At 35.7% G+C, this 12,731-nt stretch overlaps 1 protein-coding gene and 1 pseudogene across 9 annotated transcripts in view; both read right to left on the reverse strand.

Moving 5' to 3' along the window:
• Positions 1–12,731, reverse strand: part of ROBO2 (roundabout guidance receptor 2) — a 1,647,790-nt gene that overhangs the window by 762,973 nt on the left and 872,086 nt on the right. The window lies entirely within an intron of this gene.
• On the reverse strand, positions 3,769–4,317 carry LOC113917665 (annotated as a pseudogene).

The following is a 12,731-nucleotide window of genomic DNA, read 5'->3' on the forward strand; positions in this document are numbered from 1 at the left end:
AGAGAGCTATGAATGACAACCTATATGAAGCTTAAGAAACCTAATACAAAGGCAAGTTTTTTGAAAATGCTCTATTCTTATAGTTTCCACTTACATCAAGTAAGAAAATTAAAATATATGAGACAAAGAAACTTTCAGTTGTTTCTATAACTCTCATCTATATATCCTTATAACGTTAGTGGTTATAAAGATATATCTAAAACAGTGTTATTTGACTATTTTATGATTTTACTCTACAGTTTATTTTTTGTTCTATTAATTTAAGTCTAAATAGTGTTCAAACAACTTCCCTGACCCATTTCTGTTTAAATACCTCTAAAGCCTGTAATAGTCTGCTCTTATGACTAACCTTCAGATTCTCTATCTACCATGAAGCCATCCCTGAAAACTTACATAAAAATGACTTTAAAGTATGTTATTGAAAATATTCACTTGATATCAATTATGCACAATTGCATATCCACATTTTACTGAAGTTTTTAGGTATTATTTCTTGAAGGTTAGTTGTCTGATTTAATTTTTTTATCATTCCAAGCAGCTCTACCCAATAGAATTTTCTCCATGATGGGAATATTCTATAATTGTGCCATACAATATAGTCAGCACTAGACACATAATGGCTATTGAGCACTTGAAATGTGACTAGAGAGACGGATGATTGAATTTTTAATTTTATTGACTTCTAATTAATTTAAATTTAAAGTTAGTCACATGTGGCTAGTAGCTGCCTATTAATAATGTACATCTATTAATAATGTACATCTACATACATTTGAAGAATGCAGAGCAGATAGTTAATAAATTCTGTGGAATAAATGAATGAGAGAATGAATGCATACACAAAACTTCTCAGGTTCATAAGAAATATTTATCTGTACCTAAACTTTCATTTTCAAAAGCATGACAGACCATTTATGGAAGCAAACCTTCTAGAGATTTATAATCTTAGAATCATAAAGTTAGCTTAGGAGGATAGTCTGGATCATTCAGCCATCCAAACCCCTATTTGACAAATAAGAGACAACTGAGTCCAGGGAAGACTAGTTTCCTTATTTCAGAGCTAGACTGTGAAGAGTCAAGGACTGGAGCTCAGGTACTTTTGTTCTTAAGGCAGTAATATTTGCCATAATATCCTAAAATTTTATGGGTAATTAACCTCTGTATATGATCGCCCCATGAGACTGTAAGCTTAGTCTAGTGTTTTGTTTTGGAGTTGCCTGGAAGCAGAGAGACCCTAAGGCAAGGATTAGAATACAGGTGGTTTACTTGGGAGGTACGAAGAACACCAGCAGGAGAGTGACATAAGGAAGGGTAGCAATAAAAAGCATTATCAAGACAGATACTATGGGCACTAAAGCTTAGTTTCGTGAGGAAAATTCTGGATATAGTTTAAAATGCATACTTCAGAGTTATCCCAGCTTGGCGAGGGGAGGTGTCAAATGAGGGAGCTGGAGTATTGTCTGCTCTCATTAGTCAAAACTCCCAGGCTTTTGGAAGTCAGTAGAGCTCAATGATGAAACAAGGCCAAAGACACATTGGTGGGACATCTCCAGTTTGTGTTCTTATGTTCTACTTAGTTTTTAGTGAAGATTCTAACTATAGTAGTTGTTCAGTTACTAAAATTATATGTAGTTCTTTTCATCTTTAAATCATGGAATCTTAATGAACTAACACCTTTTGAAGATAAAAATACTTTGTATCCCAGGAGCTAACATAGTGTCTAGCACAAAACAAGTGATTTCCAAATTAGTGCCATAACTTAATCTTGTCAACATAATAGACAGAAGAGCAACACAATATTTTGATACTTTACTGCTCCTACTACTCTCAGCAGTAAATACTAATTGATTATCAACTACCTATTTCTAAATAATTGTCATATATCAACTCATTTTTCCTCATCACAATACTATATTAAATATACTATATATTACCATATCATACTACAACAAAACATAAATAAGTTCTTATGTGTTTTTTGAAACAAAACTTATATATACATTATGATATTTTCAAATTAGTATTTATAATTTAATGCATTATTTTTATTTCTAACATGGGAGTTCTTTCATATTGGAATCAATTTTGGTTTTGAAAGCTGAAGAGGGAAGCCTAAGGACTTTGGTTTCTCTTACACATCATTATGTTTAACATCAGCTGCAAAATTAGTTGTTTTCCAAAGTATACAATGCAGATATGGCCATGAAAGAAAAACAGAGTTTAGGAGAACACACAGAGTTGGGAAAAAAATACTACTTCTCCCCTTAAGTTTATTTTTCCAAAGGAGAGATTCCAAGGCACTTGCTATCACCACCTACAATACACACTGAGCTCCTAGTAAATTAGTGGATGTGATGCCTACTGTAGTTCCTTGATTTTATTTTTATTTTTTTGAAGAAGAAAATCTTTTTATTAATCACAACATGAAATTGACATGATATCCCATTTGGATTGAGCAGGATAAATAATGCTGTTATAGAATTTACATCTATTTTGGAGGAAAATACTACATTATTGGGGCTCTTCTAGAAGGTTTTTGTGGAACGATTTCAGTAAACCTTTTATTTTTCAATAGTAAATACAAATATATATTCTCAAACTGTTCCAAAAACCAGTTAGTAAGGCGACTATAGAATCTATAATAACAACTGGCGGATTAGGACTATTGTGTTAAACATTAAGAGCCACATTCTTGGGGCACCTGGGTGGCTCAGTCGGTTAAGCGGCTGCCTGCGGCTCAGGTCATAATCCCAGGGTCTTGGGATCGAGCCACGCATGGGGCTCCCAGCTCGGCGGGGAGCCTGCTTCTCCCTCTCCCTCCCTCTGCCTGCCTCTCTGCCTACTTGCTCTCTCTATCTCTCTGCCAAATAAATAAATAAAATCTTTAAAAAAAATAAACATTAAGAACCACGTTCTTATTTTAGTTGTTCTATCAATGCCCCCTTTTCACTGGTAAGGCACCGTTTGCTGGGGATGCCAGGATGATTAGGAGGTTTCTTCAGTTATAGATGTTTGCTTCATCCAGACTCAAATGAGTTTCCTTTCCCCGTTTTGCTCTCTTTTGGAGTAGAATCAAATAGCTTTGTGTTTTGTATGGAGGGAGGCTAATGTTTTGAAATTCAGCCATTGCAATCTTCTGATAATTGAAAGGAGAAATGAATTATTATAGGAATAAGTCTGTGAACTACTCCCAGTTTTAAAATAACACGGCTTCTGAATAACTTCTCAAACTTACCTTTCCATTCTGGCACACAGCTTGAGAAACCTAACTCGTCTGATCTGCGTTGCAGTAATTCTGTCAGCTACATTTTGCCCTCAGTAAGGGTGAGAGTTGTGGTTTCAAACAATTTCTGCATAGAAAGCGTCTTCAAATACGTTTTTTTTTCACTAAACTGAGATTTTTTTTTTCATGTAGATGCCTGTGGAAGGCAATGTAAACATACACATATATACATTTGCATGCCCATGTGGGTGTGTACATATGTCTTTTTAAAGTAAATTACTTTTAGGGCTCCTGGGTGGCTCAGTCAGTTAAGCATCTGCCTTCAGCTCAGGTCATGATCCTAGGGTCCTGGGATTGAGTCCCACATTGGGCACCGGGTCAGCGGGGAGTCTGCTTTTCCCTCTACCCCTCCCCGCTGCTTGTGCACTCTCTCTCTCGCAAATAAGTAAATTTTTAAAAAGATAAAGTAAGTTACTTTTACCATTAGAATAAAACTAAACTACAGGGACAACTCAAGTGAGGACAGATTAGTCTTCCTCACAACTTTAGGTTGAGGAAGGCAGGTGCAATTCACCAACGGATGGATGTGATGAGGCTGTGGTTAGTCTTTTCATCATCTGTCAGCCCCACATTGCCAGGTTTCACCACCACAGTGACATGCACACCTGCTTCCTCAGAAGCACTGGTCTCTAGAGTCACGTCTGTCAGAAACAAGATGTTGTTGGTTGAGCACCAATGGCTGTTGGCAATCTTTTGGTAACTCTCTCCACTTCGTGTCCAAACTTGGTATCAAAGGGACCATCACCAAGCTCAAGAATATCTCTCTTTGTAGAATGGCCAAATAATGGCTTCTGGGCCTCTACACTCCCTGAAGAAGAGATATACATCTTCATTCCAGCCTTGGTCCATTTCCTGACATCGGGAGCTACATCAAAGAACTCTGTTTTCAGGCCCCCAGCTGTGAATGCTGCTCTCCACAGACAGCCCTGCAGCTGTTTCAGTGCCCTGGTCTTTCGGTCCAGAGACATCTGCCAGCACACGTTATCCACCATGGCCTGGATCATCTGCTGCAGGTCATCTGCTCCCTTCCCAGATGTGGCAGATGTTACCAAATGGAAACTGTTGAGATGCTTCTAATTAAACTAATAAAACTAAAATAGTTAGATACACTGGGTGGTGGTTTCTGAAGCTTGTACCAGCACAGCTTGTTCGGCTGATTGTGCACATCTCTTCTCATGACCACGTTCGGGGAAGAGATTTCATGTTGGTCAGTTGAAATTCATCATGGCAGTAGTATTCACACCACGGGAATCATTAGTGGTACAAATCAAGTTGCCCTTTTCTCCATCCTGTCGTTTAAACATGAAACAGCACCATTTACGGGTATGCCACTACATGGCAAAGACTATGAGGCATCCCAGAACTCATAACTAATTTAATTCAACACCAGATTTATCCCTAGAAGCAACTTCACTTGCACAATATATAATAATTAGGTGACCAAAGTGTTTTGTCTGGAACCACCACAACAAAAACACCCACATGAATCCAAAGACGAGGTGCTGCTTTATGTAATACTGGTTCTAAGATAAAGCATGAGGAAGTAATGATGGAGACTGGGAGTGTCCAGACTGATATTTTTATTGCAACTAAATCTTTTTTTCTTTAATTCTGGACCATCACAATGTTTCCAATTCTTATTTTGTTAATGAAATCACTAGAAAAAAAAAAAAACCTCTTGTCACCTCTCATCTTAATTTCATGACTGAAAGAACATTTAATACTAAGAAAAGTAAAATAAAATTAAAAATACATAATCTCTGAATATATTACAATTCTTCCTAGGAAAGGAACTTTTGCAGTCTTACACTACGATTTACAACATATTAGTACAAGCTTTTCATAAGCTGGCTGAGTACATTGGAACCCACACACGAAAATTATATTCATTTTTCTTAACAATAAGTTATCGAAAGAAGAATATCATGAAAAAAAAAAACCAGATAATATCAAGCTTTGAACCATGTTGAGAGCGTTTCAGTTGCCAGACAGAATACCCACTTGCAATGACAAAGGTTATAGAGTGTCTATTGCTCTCCTAGCTGAGGATGACTTTTCAGATTATCTAAATTTCTGGTTTCCTTCTCTAAGCTCATTGAAGTACATTTCTTATAAGAAAACATTTTTTCAGTATTACTTTTACACACAGACTATATGACAATCTCCAAACACAAGTATGTAGTCTCCTTTCCAGTTATCTTTCATTAAAATTAATAGTCATTTTGATTCAACCCTTAGTCTCATGTACATTTCATGGAGCGTGATACTTTCTGTGTACTGGTAACGTGGAGTTTCCGAATGAGCAAAATGAGAACCCTATCTAGAGACAAGGTAAACTGACTCAAGCCTGGCCTGATCAACCTGTTCTGGTAGCCGGTCCGGCACATTCTGGCACCAACACTACCCTGTAGCCTTCAAACTATGATAAATACTATCTCAGTGTCCTTTAAGGTGTTCATTTATTTTAAGTGAGATTATTTTTTTAAAGATTTTATTTATTTATTTGAGAGAGAGAGAATGAGAGATAGAGAGCACAAGAGGGAAGAGGGTCAGAGGGAGAAGCAGACTCCCTGCTGAGCGGGGAGCGCGATGTGGGACTCGATCCCAGGACTCCAGGATCATGACCTGAGCCGAAGGCAGTCGCTTAACCAGCTGAGCCACCGATTAGAGACCAGTATTCCTTATGTAATTACTTCTGGAAAACTATTGTCAATGTATTTAAATGTTATTTTTCTACTTCTGAATATGTAACAAGGAACAGTGTGTGTATTATGTCTCATCTTCTTCTAATAAAAAAAGATACATGAGAAAAAAAACAAACTCTTGTACAGTAGTGAATCAACTAAGTAGACACAGCCAAGTGTGCGTTTGGCATATTTAACAAAGCAGACCAATAGCTCTAAATTAACACTGAATTTGCTCCTGTAAAGGAGAATTATTATTGACATTTCCAGCTTGTGGAGCCACAGAGAGTGAATAAGTTGATTGTTGTTCAATTATTTAATTAAGTTCCAGGAAAGATGTGAATCACAAGACCTACCAGCATTAGCACTAAATTATAGAAACAGACCAGTATTGGTCAAAAAGCGGACTGCAATGATCACTGAGAATATGTTATAGATTGACTGTCTTTGTCTGCTAGTGTCTTGACAAAGGAACGTGTAGAAAGCTAATTTTGAAGTTTTTAATTATAATGACTTAAAAAAAGAATAAGGAATCATGAATAGTTCATTGAGCTTAAGCACACAGGCTATTTTAGCATATGTGACCTCAAAAGAGCCACTAAATAGGTACAAACATAAAGAGCAAAAATATTCCCAAACCACTTTTGGCCCAGACAACATAATGAGTATTGAGAATAATAAGGTGCCAGCATTAATAGTAAATCGAATTACAATAATCCCCCTTTTTTCTTGGTTTTCATTTCCAGAGTTTCAGTTAGCCGTGGTCAACTGTGGTCTAAAAGCAGATGATCCTCCCTTTGAGGGAGAGAGGCCCATATAGGTCACTAGCAGCCTAATGCTAGGTCACAATGCCTGTGTCATTCACCTCACTTCCTCTCATCATGTAGGCATTTTATCATCTCATATCATCAAAAGAAAAGTGAGTATAGCACAAGAAGGTATTTTGAGAGACCTCATTTGTACTTTTATTACAGTATATTGTTATAATTGTTCTGTTATTATTAGTTATTGTTCTTAATTTCTTACTGTGCCTGATTTATAAATTAAGCTTTATCATAGGTATAGTATATATATATTTATATGTCATAGGCATATGACATATATATTTATATATCATATATCATATGTCATATATATGTGTGTGTGTGTGTGTGTGTGTGTGTGTATTCAGGGCATATACATGGTTTGGTACTATCTGCAGTTTCAAGCATCCACTGGGATCTTGGAACAAACCCCTGTGGATAAGGGGGGGATTACTGTATTGCCTCTTCAAACTATCATTTGGAGAAACAAATGTGGAAACACAAGAAATCCATTCCCTTTTCAGGTTTTTAGATTTCTAAATATGTTAAGATGTTTACCATATGTACATTATGAACATAATCCAGCTAGTACAAATGGTAAGAATGTCTGCATGGTGAAATTTGGACAGAACATCATATTCATTGCAACAAGATGTAAGCAATCTATGTAAAATATTTCTTTCAGGGACTAGTATATGTGCAAAGAATAGCTATTCTGTTAATTACCGGTGTGAAAAGATAACTACTTTGTTAATCCCCAGGATGGTATATATGTGTATCTAGTATCTAAATCTGTATCTGTATCTATGTCTATATATTCTTTATGATCAATTGCATCTATCATAGAATGACAAATGTGACCAATTAAGGAAAAGCAATAGATCCAATACAATTTTATTTCTTAAAGTTTTGGTTCCATACCACATGTCAAAAGTCATCACTAAATTGAGATATATTGCCTTGTTTCAACCACCATTAGGTTACAGCACAGAGCTATAGGATTATAGGCAATGCGCTGTATTTGATTGCCCATTGCCAAGTTCAGGTGACATAAGTCATGTTCCGCAATGGTTATTTCCAGACCCACTATTAAGAATTTTAATCAGTGACTTTGATGATTGAATCACGAACATGATCATTAGTTTAGCAGATAAGTTATGGAAAGTGACATCTCCAGCACAAAGGAAGAAAAGAATGAGAATATAAAATAACCTTAAAAAATTCTACAAGTTTTCAGAATTAGTTATGATAAAATTCAAGAGGAACATATAAAGGTCATTGTATTACTTGCAAAAAAAAAGTTAAGGGAACATAAAAGTGAAGAAATGCTGTCTATGTTTAAATACGTTTGAAGAAAGTCTGAAGCACCATAGAGAAAGGAGTTAAAAAGTCAAATTTGGGTACACAATGTACTTTAAGTTTTAAAGGAAGCAAGAGACTTAGTTACTTGAATGAGGTAATAACAGTTATGATGGTGTGGACAAAGGATTTGGAACAGAGACCTGGGACTGAATCCAAGTTCCACACTTACTAACCTTGAGATCTTGGGTTAAGCCATTCTATATCTCTGAATCTCACTTGAAAAATGGAGATGTTAATAATGTCTAGTTAAACTCAATAAAAATAATTAGGGGATTTTATGTAAAAATACATAATAAATTTTAAAACCCTGTATACTGCTGTTGATTTTTTAAAAATAATTTTTATAAAGGTAATAGTCAAATTGCAGACATTTTATTCACATTGTATAGAATTTTCAGTTTAAACATTTTAAGATTTTTGGATAACGTACATTATCAAAAGGGCTTAAATACCATTTCGTTTTTTAAAATGTCTTAACCGGGCACCTGGGTGGCTCAGCCATTAAGCGTCTGCCTTCGGCTCAGGTCGTGATCCCAGGGTCCTGGGATTGAGCCCCGCGCCGGGCTCCCTGTTTGGCGGGAAGCCTGCTTCTCCCTCTCCCATTCCCCCTGCTTGTGTTCCCTCTCTCGCTGTGTCTCTCTCTGTCAAATAAATAAATAAAATCTTTTAAAAAATAAAATAAATAAAAATAAAAATAAATAAAAAAATATTAAGATCATTTCTAGAACACAGATGAGGATAAGCATTTTTAAATTGCTAAAAAACCCCAAAGTTACATTTTGTTAACTATGGTATTGGGGTTTTAACTCTTGTTTTAAGCCAAGGCTATCAGGTTCTGCCAGGCTATGAAATCTTTGATTTTCTAAGTTAAAAAAAAAATAAAGATTACTATATGTTCATCAGTCTGAGAATCAGAATATTCATATAAGGTCCAGACAACAAACAATTTAGATATTGTCTAAAACATCTTTCAGGGGTGCCTGGGTGGTGCAGTCAGTTAAGTGTCTGCGTCTTGGTTTTAGCTTGGGTCGTGATCTTGGGGTCGTGAGATGGGGCCCCACGTTGGGCTCCGCGCTCAGTTCACAGTCTGCTTGAGATTCTCGTTCTCACTCTCCCTCTGCCCCTCCTGCTCAGGCTCTCTATCTCTCTCTAAAATAAATAGATAAATCTTAAAAAAAAAATCTTTTAGAGGGCCTTTCTGGTTTAATAGTTGGTCTTTTCTTTCTCTTCTTCTCCTCCTTCGCCTCCTCCATTTCCTCCTCTCCCTCTCCTCCTCCTTCAGTCTGCTATCCCTAATTCATTGTTTTTACTAGCCTAAAGCCTCTACTCTGTTGATCTTTCTAATGAAGTAAATACATCGTTATATTGCTAGTGGATAAAGACTTAGGTTTTTCTTTCTCCTTTCATCTTAGGCAAAAGAAGGAGACGCTGGTGGAAAAGTCAAACTTCTAGATTGAATGTTGAGAAAGGAAAATAGAATCCTATACAAATCGTTGGCAACTTCTGCTTTCCAGGGACACAGATAGCTTTAGGTATATACCTGTAGGCATATTAGAAGGTATATGAAATTGGAACCCCCAAATCCTATTTGGGAAAAAACACTTATGGAACTAATGAGATCCAGGTATAAGTAAGGCTCAGAGAAAAACTGCTGAGGAAAAGGCAGAGACTTAAACATGTAATGTTAAATTTAATAATTTAAGCATTTTTCTTAAAAAAAAAAACTATTCATGGTTTTCACTTACTACTGCTCCATGATCTGAACCCCACAGCCTTGATGTGAAAAATCATTTCTCTTGATAAACTAGTTTAATTTGCATATGTGGTTTACTACATACACAGATCTTTCTACATATCCTGATTTATTGACGTGAAAATTTCACTGATCTGGAAGAATTTATATTAAAATTGCTTGGTAATATGAAATCTGTTCAGGAAGATTAGAAAACCATATTATATTCCCCAAAGATTATACTATCATTTATAACAGTTGCATCCAAACCAACTCATATTTACTCAATTGCAATGTTACATGAGGCATTTTAACCCTAAATAAACATGCTATTTATACAAATACTGTAAGTGTTGGGGAAACAAACAAACAAAGATGCCAAAGTCCCTTAGCAACAAGGAACCAGAATACTTCTAAGGAAATTAACTTCACCAAGTCAATAAAATAACCTAAATCCATTAAATTTATAACTTCTATATTTAACAGATGATACTATTCAACAATTCTACCATATTTTCTGCACCTGAAAGGATATCAGGTCTTTTATTTTTCTTCTTTTTTCTCCTGCAATCAAACTCTTCTTGCTACAAGATTAGGGTATCCCAAATCTTGCCCTATTCTCACCATACATCCAATAAAAGCATAGCTTTTTACTGCTTGTGGTTTCTAGAATATTGCTTTTAAGATATTAATGTACAGACCATTCACCTGGGGAATCTTGGAAAAATGCAGGTATTAATTCAGTAGATCTGGGGTGTGGCCACACATTCTGCATTTCTTTTTTTAATTTTTTATTGTTATGTTAATCACCATACATTACATCATTAGTTTTTGCACATTCTACATTTCTAATAAGCCCCCAGATTATGTTTATTCTGCTCTAAAGTAGCATCAAGGTCTCAGACACATGAAGAAGTGTATTCCATCAAATCTTTAAACCATCACAAAGGTTTTGATATAAAAATCTTAAAAATCTGAATAGTTCAATAAGAATATAAATATAATGTAGTGGGAATTATGCCTGTGTCCTCAAGAAGTAGCTAAGGAAACTGAACTAAGGAAAATGGCACTACCCACAGAGGTCAGTGCCCCTGTATTCCTGTCAAGAGGAAGTCATGCTTTAAATTTCTCATTAATACTCATAAAATATTTACTAGAGAAACAATGTAATGCACTATAGATGGGCTAGTACTCTATTTTGAGTCCTATGGTACCTCTCAAAGCTTCTTCTGGAAGCAGATTTTGAATAAAACCTGGTATTAATACTCTATCTCTTTAAAAATATTACTATTAAAACCATCATTAAGGACAAAATTGTGAGCAAAGGCTATAATTGAGGGCATTTAAAAAACAAATATAACTAATTATAAAATACTAATTATAAGATATGTTAAATGAAAATGCCATAAAGATTGACTCACCTTCTGCTTGCTAGATTAATGGTAAACAACGTTATCTATTTTTGTTATCTTTAAATGTATGGAAAGAATAGGCAGGTGGAATTAACATTGGATTGAAGAAAGAGAAGCTCTAAGTAAAATTATCACTTGGGATCAAAACCTCCATGGCTTCTGTCCTTGAGCAGTTAAATGCAGATAATAACTCACTCATAAAGAGTTGGAACAATGAAATGAGACAACACATAGAAGATCCTTAGCACTGTGCCTATGGTTAGCAACTATAATTACTAGCTTCAATTATTATTATTGTTTTTTTAAATTCAATTTATGAACCTATACTGTATCATTAGTTTCAGAGGTAGAGTTCAGTTATTCATCAGTTGTATGTAATACCTAGTTCTCATTACATTACCTGCCTTCCCTCAATGCCCATCACCCAGTTTCCAGTATTCTTAGCAATCTGAGTTTCTGGGAAAATTACATAAACGAGGACGTCTTTATAAAGCACCTTTAATGTGCTACTCCCAATAACCAAAATAATATCTATTCCACCGTTTATTGAAAACTTACATCATATCAAGCAGTAAATAATCTTTTTTAACCCTAATACATGTCCAAAGTTTATATTTTATTTAAGAATTATCAAGTCCAGAAAAATACAGTGGTTTACATAAAATCCCTAGAGTTTCTGCACAGCAGAACTGGTATTTCAGCCGAGATTTGTCTACCAGTTCTTGGTCGTTCCACTACAGTGGTGTTTAAAACTCTTCCTTTGTGGTTTTGTCGTCATCTGTGAAATGTGATGAATAATGTGGTCCGCACACATTGTTTTAAACATTAAATCAAATAATGAATACTAAAAAGCCAGTACAATGCCTGACACGAAGTTAGCAACCAACAGACAATCTCTACCTATAGATGAGTGATGGCATGAATACTAGGTTTGAAGCGGTTCTGCTTCCAATAGCAACAGCTATGGTAAGGTTTTCAGTCTTAGACTTTGTCATCAGCTTCTCCTCTACCCTTTACCACTGTCTATGCAGAGTTTCCCATCATGCCATTGCTTCTATTTAGCCAGATATAACATAACATTATTGTGGCAAAATAAGCATTTTGCCTTTTTGGGATTCCTGGCAGAATATTCCAAACACAACTTCCCTTTTGCTGATGCTGTTAATTGCACAAATGCTCACGTCATCTTGTTTAGACTGTGGTTTCATCCTGTTTTGACTATCATGTTGCCCTTCTGCTGGTCTCCCTGTTGACAGACTTCAGCTGGTACACACTGCGCCTCTGAGTCTGATAGGCATCAGCTGCAGCAAATAGACAACTTCTAGCTAGCTGCCAGACACAAATTCGTATTAAATTGTACTTTTAATTCGCCTTCGGAAAATATTTTTAGATTTATGTATGAAAGATGTCCTTTCATCTTGAACATTTAGAAATGTCTAATCCTCCTTTTTCTCA

This window comes from Zalophus californianus, chromosome 1, assembly GCF_009762305.2.
Source record: "Zalophus californianus isolate mZalCal1 chromosome 1, mZalCal1.pri.v2, whole genome shotgun sequence".
Taxonomy (NCBI): Eukaryota; Metazoa; Chordata; class Mammalia; order Carnivora; family Otariidae; genus Zalophus; species Zalophus californianus.